Consider the following 14,577-nt stretch of genomic DNA (forward strand, 5'->3'; position numbering starts at 1 on the left):
GTTTTATCTCTATTATATACCTATATCTATTATAACTATTATGTCTATATTTTATACCTATATCTATTTTATCTATTTTTTATACCTATATCTATTATATCTATTATGTCTGTATTTTATACCTATATGTATTGTATCTATTATGTCTATATTTTATACCTATATCTATTATATCTATTCTCTACATTTTTTATGTATATATATTACGTCTATATTTTATATCTATATCTATTATATCTGTTATTTCTATATTTTAAACCTATATCTATTATATCTATATTTTATACCTAAACCTATTGTATTTATCATATGTATATTTTATAACTATATCTATTATGTCTATATTTTATACCTATATCTATTATGTCCATATTTTATGCCTAAATGTATTATATATAGTATGTCTATATTTTATACCTATATCGATCATAACTACTATGTCTATATTTTATACCTATATCTATCTATTTTTTATACCTATATCTGTTATGTGAATATTTTATACCTATATCTATTATATATATTTTTTATACCTATATCTATTATATCTTTTATGTCTATATTTTATACCTATATGTATAGTATCTATTATGTGTATATTTTATATCTATATCTATTATATCTATTATATCTATATTTTATACATATATCTGTTATATCTATTATGTCTATATTTTCTACCTATATCTATTATATCTATTATGTCTATATTTTATACGTATATCTATTATATCTATTATGTCTATATTTTATACCTATATCTATGATATCTATTATCTCCATATTATACCTATATCTATTATATCTATTATGTCTCTATTTTATTCCTATATCTATTATGTCTATATTTTATACCTATATCTATAGTATCTATTATGTCTATATCTATTATATCTATTGTGTCTGTATATTTACCTCTATTATATCTATAATGTTTATATTTTATACCTTTATCTGTTATATCTTTTATGTCTATATTTTATACCTATATCGATTATATCTATTATGTCTCTATCTATTATATCTATTATGTCTATATTTTATACCTGTATCTCTTATATCTATTATGTCTATATATATTATATCTATTATGTCTATATTTTATACCTATATCTATTACACCTATTATGTCTATATTTTATACGTATATCTATTATATCTATTATGTCTATATTTTACCTCTATTGTATCTATTATGTCTATAATTTATACATCTATCTATTATGTCTATTATGTCTATATTTTATACCTCTATTAGATCTATTATGTCTGTATTTCATACCTCTATCTCCTATATCTATTATGTCAATATTTTATACCCCTATCTATTATATCTATTATGTCTATATTTTATACCTATATCTATTATATCTATTATGGCTATATCTTTTATATCCATTATGTCTATATTTTTTACCTATATCTATTATATCTATTATGTCTGTATTTTATACCTATACCTATTATGTCTATATTTTACACTTATATCTATTATATCTATTATGTCTATATTTTATACTTGTATCTATTATGTCTATATGTTATACCTATATCTACTATATCTATTATGCCTATATTATCTACCTGTATCTATTATGTCCATTATATCTATATTTTATACCTATATCTATTATGTCTATATTTTAGACCTATGTATGTTGTATCTATTATGTCTATATTGTATACTTATGTGTATTATATCTATTATGGCTATATTTTATACCTATATGTATTACATCTATTGTGTTTATATCTATTATGTCTGTATTTTATAACTCTATTATAACTATTATGTTTATATTTCATCCCTCTATTATATCTATAACGTCTATGTTTCATACCTCTATTATATCTATGATGTCTATATTTTATACCTCTATTATATCGATGTCTATATTTTATTTCAATATCTACTATATCTATTATGTCTATATTATATACCTCTATTATATCTCTTATATTTATTATGCCTATATTTTATACCTCTATCATATCTATTATATCTTTAATGTCTATATTTTATACCTCTATCTATTGTATCTATTATGTCTATATTTTTTACCGCTATTACATCTATTATGTCTATATTTTATACCTCTATTATATCTATTTTGTTTTTATTTTATACCTCTATTATACCTATTATGTGAATAATTTATACCTATATCTATTACATCTATTCTTTCTATATTTCATACCTATGTCTATTATGTCTATTGTATCTATATTTTAATACTATATTTATATCTATTCTATCTATATTTTATAGCTATATCTATTATGTCTATTATGTCTACATTTTATACCTATATCTATTATATCTATTATATCTACATTTTATAACTCTATCTTTTAAATCTATTATGTCTATGATTTATACCTCTATCAATTATGTCTATATTTTATACCTCTATTATATCTATGATGTTTGTATTTTATACCTCTGTCTATTGTATCTATTTTCTCTATATTTTATATCTCTATCTATTATATCTATGATATCTGTCTTTTATACCTATATCTATTATATCTATTCTGTCTATATTATATCCATTATGTCTATATTTTCTACATATCTATTATATCCATTATGTCTATATTTTCTACCTCTATTATATCTATTATGTCTGTATTTTATTCCTCTATTGTATCTATTATGTCTATATTTTATACCTGTATCTATTATATCTTTAATGTCTATATTTCATACCTATATCTATTGTATCTTTTATGTCTATATTTTACACTTATATCTATTATATCTATTATGTACTATATTTTATTCCTATATCTATTATGTCTATATTTTATACCTATATCTATTATGATTATATTTTATACCAATACCTGTTATATCTATTCTGTCTATATTTTATACCTATATCTATTATATCAATTATGTCTATTTTTAAACCTATATCTATTTTATCTGTTATGTCTATATTTTAAAACTATATCTATTATATCTATTATGTCTATATTTTATAACTATATCTATTATATCTATTATGTATATATTTTATACCTCTATGTGTTACATCTATTATGTCTATATTTTTTACCTCTATTATAAATATTATGTCTATATTTTATACCTATATCTATTATGTCTATATTTTATACCTATTACGTCTATATTTTATACCTCTATCTATTATATCTCTTATGTCTATTTTTTATACCTACATCTATTATATCTATTAGGTCTATATCTATATTTTATACATATATCTATTACATCCATTATATCTATATTTTATATCTGTATCTATTATGTCTGTGTTTTATACCTATGTCTATTATAAATGTTATATTTATATTATATAACTATATCAATTATATCTGTATTTTATAGTATATCTATTATATCTACTATATCTATATTTATACCTATATCTATTATATCTATATTTTACACCTGTATCTATTATATCTATTATATCTATTATATATATATAAATAATATAATAATATAATATATATATAATATAAATATAATAAATATAAGATATATATATAATATATAGAATATATAATATATATATATATATATATATAATAGATATATACGTTCTCTCTTCTCTCTCTCTTCTCTCTTCTCTCTCTCTTCTCTCTCTCTCTTCTTCTTTCTCTGTCTCTTCCTCCTTCTCTCCTTCTCCTCCTCCTCCCTTCTCCCCTTCTCCCCTTCTCCCCCTTCTCCCCCTTCTCCCCCTTCTCCCCCCTTCTCCCCCCCTCCTCCCCCCCTTCTCCCCCTTCTCCCCTTCTCCCCTTCTCCCCTTCTCCTCCTTCCTCCTTCCTCCTCTCTCTATTATTATATCTATTATAATATTATACTATTATATAGATTATTATATCTATTATACAAGTATATCTATTATATCTATTATCTTATTATTTTTTTTTTTTTTTTATCTATTATTATTATTATATATTATTATATATTATATCTATTATATATTATATATTATATTATATCTATTATGTCTATATTTTATACCTATATCTGTTATATCGATTATGTCCATATTATATACCTATATATATTATATCTATATTTTATACCCATATCTATTATATCTATATTTTATACCTATATCTATTATAACTATTATGTCTATATTTTAGAACTATATATATAATATCTATTATGTCTATATTTTATACCTATATCTATTATGTCTATATTTTATACATATATCTATTATATCTATTATGTTTATATTTTGTACCTATACCTATTATGTCTATATTTTATACCTCTATTATACCTATTTCGTCTATATTTTATACCTATATCTATTATGTCTATGTTTTATACCTATGTCTATTATATCTATTATGTCTATATTTAATACCTATATCTATTATATCTATTATGTCTATATTTTATACCAATATCTATTATATCAATTATTTTTATATTTTATACGTATATCTACTATATCTATTACGTCTATATTTTATACCTATATCTATTATATCTATTAGGTCTATATTTTATACCTATATCTATTATATCTATTATGTCTATATTTTATATGTATATCTATTATATCTATTATATCTGTATTATATACCTTTATCTATTATATCTATTATGTCTACATTTTTACCTTTATCTATAATATCTATTGTGTCTATATTTTATACCTATATCTATTATGTCTATATTTTTTACCTGTATCTGTTATGTCTATTATGTCTATATTTTATACTTATATTTAATATATCTATTATGTCTTTATTTTATACCTATATCTATTATATCTGTTATGTCTATATTATATACCTATATAAATGATATCTATTGTGTCTATATTTTATAACTTTATCTATTATGTCTATATTTCATAACTATATCTATTATATCTATTATGTCCATATTTTATACCTACATCTATTATGTCTATATTTTATACCTATATCTATTATATCTATTATGTCTGTATTTTATACCTATATATATTATGTCTATATTTTATACCTATATCTATTATATCTATTTTCTATATTTTATATCTGTATATTTAATGTCTATATTTTATACCTATATCTATTATGTCTCTTATGTCTATATTTTATTCCCATATCTGTTGTATCTATTATATCTATATATTATACCTATATCTATTATATTTATTGTATCTATATTTTATAACTATATCTACTATGTTTATATTTTATACCTATATTTATGATATCTATTATGTCTATATTTTATTCCTCTATCTATTATATCTATTATGCCTATATTTTATACCTATATCTATTTTGTCTATATTTTATACCTATTTCTATTATATATATTATGTCTATATTTTATAACTCTATGATATCTCTTAGGTCTATATTTTACACCTCTATTATATCTCTTATGTCTATATTTCATACCTCTATCTATTGAAATTCTTATATCTATATTTTATACCTCTATCTATTTTATGTATTATATCTATGTTTTATACCTCTGTCTGTTATATCTGTCTATATTTTAAACGTATATCTATTTTATCTATTATATCTATATTTTATACCCGTATCTGTTATATTTATTATAGCTATATTTTATAAAAATATCTATTATGTCTATATTTTATACATATATCTATTATATCTATTATGTCTATATTTTATACCTATATCTTTTATACGTATTGTCTATATTTTATACCTCTATTATATCCCTTATGTCTATATTTTATACCTCTATCTATTGTATCTCTTATATCTATATTTCATACCGATATCTATTATATCTATTATATCTGTTTTATACCTCTCTCTATTATATCTATTCTGTCAATGTTTTATACCTCTCTCTATTATATCTGTTATGTCTATATTTTATACCTCTATATATTATATCTATTATGTCTATATTTTATACCTCTATTATGTCTATTATGTCTATATATATATATATATATATTTTTTTTTTTTTTTTTTTTTTTTTTTTTTTTTTTTGAGACGGAGTCTCGCTCTGTCGCCCAGGCTGGAGTGCAGTGGCCGGATCTCAGCTCACTGCAAGCTCCGCCTCCCGGGGTTACCGCCATTCTCCTGCCTCAGCCTCCCAGTAGCTGGGACTACAGGCGCCCGCCATCTCGCCCGGCTAGTTTTTTGTATTTTTTAGTAGAGACGGGGTTTCACAGTGTTAGCCAGGATGGTCTCGATCCCCTGACCTCGTGATCCGCCCGTATCGGCCTCCCAAAGTGCTGGGATTCCAGGCTTGAGCCACCGCGCCCGGCCTATGTCTATATTTTATAACTATATTTATTATATCTATTATGTGTATATTTCTTACCTATGTCTATTATATATATTATGTCAATATTTTATACCTATTTCTATAATATCTATCATGTCTATATTTTATAGCTATAGCTATTATGTCTATATTATATACCTATATCTGTTATATCCAGCTATGTCTATATTTTATAAGGAAATCTATTATATCTATTATGTCTATATTTCATACCTGTATCTATTATATCTATTATGTATATATCGATTATATCAACTATGTCTATATTTTATACCTATATCTATTATATCTATGATGTCTATATTTTATACCTATATCTATTATATCGATTATGTCTGTATTTTATACCTATATCTATTATATCTATTATGTCTATATTTAATACCTATAACTATTATATCTATTATGTCTATATTTCATACCCATATCTATATCTATTATGTCTATATTTTATACCCATATCTATTATATCCGTCATGTCTCTATTTTATACCTATATCTATTATATCGACAATGTCTATATTTTATACCTGTATCTATTATATCTATTATATCTATATTTTATACCTATATCTATTATATCTATTATAACTATATTATATACCTATATCTATTACATCTATATTTTATACCTATATATATTATATATATCATATTTATATTTTATATCTATTATTTCTATATTTTATACCTCTATTTATTATATCTATATTTTTTACCTATATCTATTATATCTCTATTTAATACCTATATATATTATATCTATTAAAACTATATTCTATACTTATATCTATTATATCTATATTTTATACCTATATCTATTTTATCCATTATATCTATATTTTATACTTGTATCTATTATATCTATATTTTATACCAATAACTCTTATATCTATTATGTCGATATTCTATACCTGTATCTATTACACCTATTAAGTCTATATTCTATACCTATATCTATTATATCTATTATGTCTATATTTTACACCTATATCTATTATATCTATTATGTCTATATTTTATACCTATATCTATTATATCTATTATGTCTATATATTTTATATAAATCGATTATATCTATTATGTGTAGATTTTATACCTCTATCTATTATATCTCTTATGTCTATATTTTATACCTCTATTATATCTCTTATGTCTATATTTTATACCTCTATCTATTGTATATATTATGTCTATATTTTATAACTATATCTATTATATCTATTATGTCTATATTTTTACCTATATCTATTATATCTATTATGTCTATATCTATTATATCTTTTATGTCTATATTTTACACCTATATCTATTATATCTGTTATGTCTATATTTTATACCTATATCTATGATGCCTATATTTGATACCTATATCTATTATAACTATTATGTCTATATTTTATACCTATATCTATGATATATATATTTTATACCTATACGTATTATATCTATTATATCTATATTCTATATCTATATCTCTTATATCTATTATGTCTATATTTTATACCTATATATATTATACCTATTATGTCTATATTTCATACCTATGTCTTTTATACGTATTGACTATATTTTACACCTCTATTATATCTATTACTTCTATATTTTATATCTATATCTATTATATCTATTATGTCTGTATTTTATACCTTTATCTATTATGGCTATATTTTCAAGCAATATCTATTATATCAGTTATGTCTATAGCTATTGTATCTATTATGTCTATATTGTTTACCTATATCTATTATATCTGTTATGTCTATATTTTATACCTGCATCTATTATATCTATTGTGTCTATATTTTATACCTACATCTATTATATCTATTATGTGGATATTTTATTCCTATATCTATTATATATATTATGTCAATATTTTATACCTATATCTATTATATCCATTATGTCTATATTTTATACCCATGTCTATTATTTCTATTATGTCTCTATTTTCTACGTATATCTATTATTTCCATATTTTATAACTATATCTATTATATCTTTTATGTCTATATTTTTTTTCTACATCTATTATATCTATTATGGCTATATGTTATACCTAAATGTATTATATCTATTGTATCTATATTTTATACCTATATCCATTACACCTATTTTTTATACCTATATCTATTATATCTATTTTATTTCTAATTTATAACTATATCTATTATATCTATATTTTATATCTATATCTATTATATATGTTATATCTATATTTTATACCTATATCTGTTATATTTATATTTTATACCTTTATCTATTATACCTATTATATCTATATTTTATAATTGTATCGATTATATCTGTATTTTATACCTATATTTATTATATCTATTATGTCTGTATTTTATTCCTATATCAATTATATCTATTATATCTATATTTTTTATCTATATCTGTTATATCTATTATGTCTGTATTTTATACCTATAGTATTATATCTATTGTCTATATTTTATAGCTATATCTATTATATCTATATTTTTTACCTATATTTATTATATATATATTTCATACCTATATCTATTGTATCTATTATGTGTCTATTTTAAACCTATATCTATTTTATATATATTTAAGTCCTATATCTATTGTCTCTATTATGTCTATATTTTATACCTTTATCTATATCTATTATGTCTATTTTTTATACCTATATTATATGCATTATATCTATATTTTATACCTACATCTATTATATCTATATTTTTTACCTATATCTATTATATCTATTATGTCTATATCTATTTTATCTATTACGTCTGTATTTTATAACTATATCTATTATATCTATTATATGTGTATTTTATAACTATATCTATTATGACTATATTTTAAAGCAATATCTACTATATCAGTTATGTCTATATCTGTCTATTAAGTCTATATTTTATACCTGTATCTATTATATCTGTTATGTCTATATTTTATGCCTACATCTATTATATCTATTATGTCTATACTTTATACCTACTTCTATAATATCTATTATGTCGATATTTTATACCTATATCTGCTATATCTATTATGTCTATATTTTATACCGATATCAGTTATGTCTATATTTTACCTATACATATTGTATCTTTTATGTCTGTATTTTATACCTATATCTATTAGATCTATTATGTCCATATTTTATAACTCTATCTATTATATCTATGTCTATATATTATACCTACATCTATTATGTTTACATATTACACCTATATGTATTATATGTATTATGTCTATGTTTTATAACTATATCGATTATATCTATTATATCTATATTTTATACCTATATCTTATATGTCTATATTTAATACCTGTATCTATTATATCAATGATGTCTATATTTTATACCTGTAACTCTAATATCTATTATGCCTGTATTAAAACCTCTATCTATTGTATATATCATGTCTGTATTTTACATCTATATCTATTATGTCTATTATGTCTGTATTTTATACCTATGTCTATTATGTCTATATTTTATACCTATATGTATTATATCTACTATGTCTAGTATTTTATACCTATATCTATTATATCGATTATGTCTATATTTTATATGTATATCTATTATGTCTATATTATATAGCTATATCTATTATATATATTATGTCAATATTTTATACCTATATCAATTATATCCATTATGTCGAAATTTTATACGTATATCTATTATATCTATTATGTCTCTATTTTATACCTATATCTATTATGCCCATGTTTCATAACTATATCTATTCTATCTATTATGTCTATATTATTTTCCTATATCTATTATATATATGATGGCTACATTTTATACCTATATCCATTATATCTGTTATATCTATATTTTATACGTATATCTATTACACCTATTTTTTAGACCTATATCTATTATATCTATTATATTTCTAATTTATAATGATATGTGTTATATCTACATTTTAAACCTATATCTATTATATCTATTATATCTATATTTCATACCAATATCTGTTATGTTTATATTTTATACCTTTATCTATTATACCTATTATATCTCTATTTTATTACTGTATCTCTTATATCTATGTTTTATACCTATATTTATTATATCTATTATGTCTGTATTTTATACCTATACCTATTATGTCTCTTTTTTAAACCTATATCTATTATATCTAGTAAGTCTATATTTTATACCTATATCCATTATATCTATTATGTCTATATTTTATAACAATATCTATTATATCTATTATGTCTACATTTTATAAATATATCTATTATGTCTGTATTTTATACCTATATCTATTATGTCTTTATTTTATACCTATATCTATTATATGTATTATGTCTATACTTTATAACTGTATCTATTATATCTATTATGTCTACATTTTATTCATATATCTATTATGTCTATATTTTATACCTATTTCTAGTATATCTATTATGTCTACATTTTACACCTATATCTATTATATCTATTATGTTTATATTTTATTCCTCTATCTATTATATCTATTATGTGTATATTTCATACCTATACCTATTATATCCTTTATGTCTATATTTTATACCTATATCTATTGTATCTATTATGTCTATATTGTATACCTATATCTATTACGTTTATATTTTTTACCCATATCTATTGTATCTTTTATGTCTCTGTTTTATTCCTAATCTATTATATCTATTATGTCTACTATTTTATACCTATATCTATTATATCCATTATATCTATAATTTATGCATGTATCTATGATATCCATTATATCTATATTTTATATCTCTATCTATTATGTCTGTGTTTCATACCTATGTCTATTATATTTGTTATATTCATATTATATAACTATATCTATAATATCTGTATACCTATATCTATTATGTCTATTATGTGTATATTTTATACCTATAACTATTATATCTATTATGAGTATATTTTATACCTATATCTATTATATCTGTTATGTCTATATTTTATACCAATATCTATAATATCTATTATGTCTGTATCTATTGTATCTATCATATCTATATTTTATACCTATATTTATTATATCTATTAAGTTTATATTTTATACCTTTATCTATTTTATCTATTATGTCTATATTTTATACCTATTTCAATTATATCTGTTACGTCTATATTTTATTACTATACCTATTAAATCTATTATGTCTATATTTTATATCTTTATCTATTATATCTATTATGTCTATATTTTATTCCTATATCTATCATATCTATTATGTCTATATTTTATACCTATATCTGTTATATCCACTATATCTATATTTTATACCTATATCTCTTATATCTATATTTGATACCTATATCCATTATATCTATTTTTATATTTCATACCTATATCTATTATATCTATTATGTCTATGTTCTATAAGTAATTCTATTATATCTACTATATCTATATTTCATATCTACATCTATTATAACTATATTTTATACCTATATCTATTATATCTATATTTTTTACCTATATCTATTATATATATTATATTTATATTTTATAATTATATTTATTATATCTATATTTTATACCTATATCTATTATATCTATAGTCTATATTTTATATCTGTATCTATTATATCTATTTTTTATACATATGTATCTATTATATCTATTATATCTATATTTTATACCTATATCTATATCTATTATGTCTATATTTTATACCTATATCTATTATATCTATTATATCTACATTATTTACCTATATCTATTATATCTATTATGTCTATACTTTCTACCTATATCTAATATGTCTATTATGTCTATATTGTATCCCTATGTCTATTATATCTATTATGTCTATGTTTTATACCTATATCTATCAAATCTATTATGTCTCTATTTTATAGCTATATTTGTTATATCTTTTATGTCTATATTTTATACCTGTATCGATTATATTTATTATGTCTAAATAGTATACCTATAACTTTTATGTCTATATTTTATACCTATATCTATTATGTCTATATTTTATACCTATATCTATTATATCTATTATGTCTATATTTCATACCTATATCTATTATATCTATTACGTCTATATTTTATACCTATATCTATTATGTCTATATTTTATACCAATATCTACTATATCTATTATGTGTCGATTTTATATCTTTATCTATTATATCTATTATGTGTATATTTTATTCCTATATCTATTATATCTATTATGTCTATATTTTATACCTATATCTGTTATATCCACTATATCTAAATTTTATACCTATATCTATTATATCTATATTTGATACCTATATCCATTATATCTATTTCTATATTTCATACCTATATCTATTATATCTATTATGTCTATATTTTATACCTATATCTATTATATCTACTATATCTATATTTCATATCTATATCTATTATAACTATATTTTATACCTATATCTATTATATTTATATTTTATACCTATATCTATTATACATATTATATTTATATTTTATAATTATATCCCTTACATCTATATTTTATACCTATATCTATTATATCTATTGTCTATATTTTATATCTCTATCTATTATATCTATTTTTATACATATATATTATATCTCTTATATCTATATTTTATACCTATATCTATATCTATTATGTCTATATTTTTTACCTATATCTATTATATCTATTATATCTATATTATTTACCTATATCTATTGTATCTATTATGTCTATATTTTATACCTACATCTTTATGTCTATATTTTAAAACGATATCTATTATATCTATTATGTCTATATTTTATACCTATATCTATTATACCTATTATGTCTATATATTATACCTATACCTATTATGTCTATATTTTATACCTGTATCTATTATATCCATTATGTCTATATTTTATACCTACATCTATTATGTCTACATTTTATAACTATATCTATTATATCTATTATGTCTATATTTTATACCTATATCTATTATATCAGTCTATATTTTATACGTATATCTGTTATATCTATTATGTCTGTATTTGATACCTATATCTTTTATATCTATTATGTCTATATTTTATACCTATATCTATTATGTCTATTATGTCTCTATTTTATTACCATATCTATTATTTTCATTATGTCTATATTTAATACCTATATGTATGATATCTACTATGTCTATATTTTATATCTCCATCTATTATAACTATTATGTATATATTTTATACCTATATCTATTATATCAATTATGACAAAAATTTATACCTATATATTATGTCTATATTTTACAGCTATATCTATTATATCTGTTTTGTCTATATTTTATACCTCTATCTATTATATCTGTATTTTACACCTATATCTATTATGGCTATTATATCTACATTTTTATCTATATCTATTATATCTACATTTTATACCTATATCCATCATATATATTATATCTATATTTTATACTTGTATCCGTCATATCTATTATATCTATATTTTATACCTATATCTATTGTATGTATATTTTATGCCAATATCCATTATATCTATTATGTCTATATTTTATACCTGCATTTATTGTATCTATTTTGTCTATATTTTATACCTATATCTATTACATCTAATATATCTGTATGTTATATCTACATTTATTATACGTATTCTCTCTATATTTTACACGTATATCTATTACATCTATTATGTCTGTATTTTATACCTATATGTCTTATATCTATTATGTCCTTTATACCGATATCTATTATATCTATTATGTCTGTCTTTTATACCTATATCTATTATATCTATTATGTCTATATATGATACCTATATCTATTATATCCCTTATGTCCATATTTTATACCTATATCTGTTATATCTATTATGTCTATATTTTATAACTATATGTATTATATTTATTTTGTCTATATTTTATACCTATATCTATTATATCTATTGTCTATATTTTATACTTACATATATTATATCTATTATGTCTATATTTTATACCTATATATATTATCACTATTATGTCTATATTTTATAACTATATCTCTTATATCTATTATGTGTATATTTTACACCTATACCTATTATGTCTGTATTTTATACCTCTATCAATTTTATCTATTTTGTCTATATTTTTTTCCTTTATCTATTATATCTATGATGTCTATATTTTTTACCTATATCTATTATATCTATTATATCTATATTTTATACCTATATCTATTATATCTATTATGTCTATATTTTATACCTATATCTATTATATCTATTATATCTATTTTTTATACCTGTATCTATTATATCTTTTTTTCACACCTATATCTCTATCTATTGTGTCTATATTTCATAGCTATATCTGT

This window comes from Rhinopithecus roxellana, unplaced genomic scaffold (assembly GCF_007565055.1).
Source record: "Rhinopithecus roxellana isolate Shanxi Qingling unplaced genomic scaffold, ASM756505v1 contig332, whole genome shotgun sequence".
Lineage (NCBI taxonomy): Eukaryota > Metazoa > Chordata > Mammalia > Primates > Cercopithecidae > Rhinopithecus > Rhinopithecus roxellana.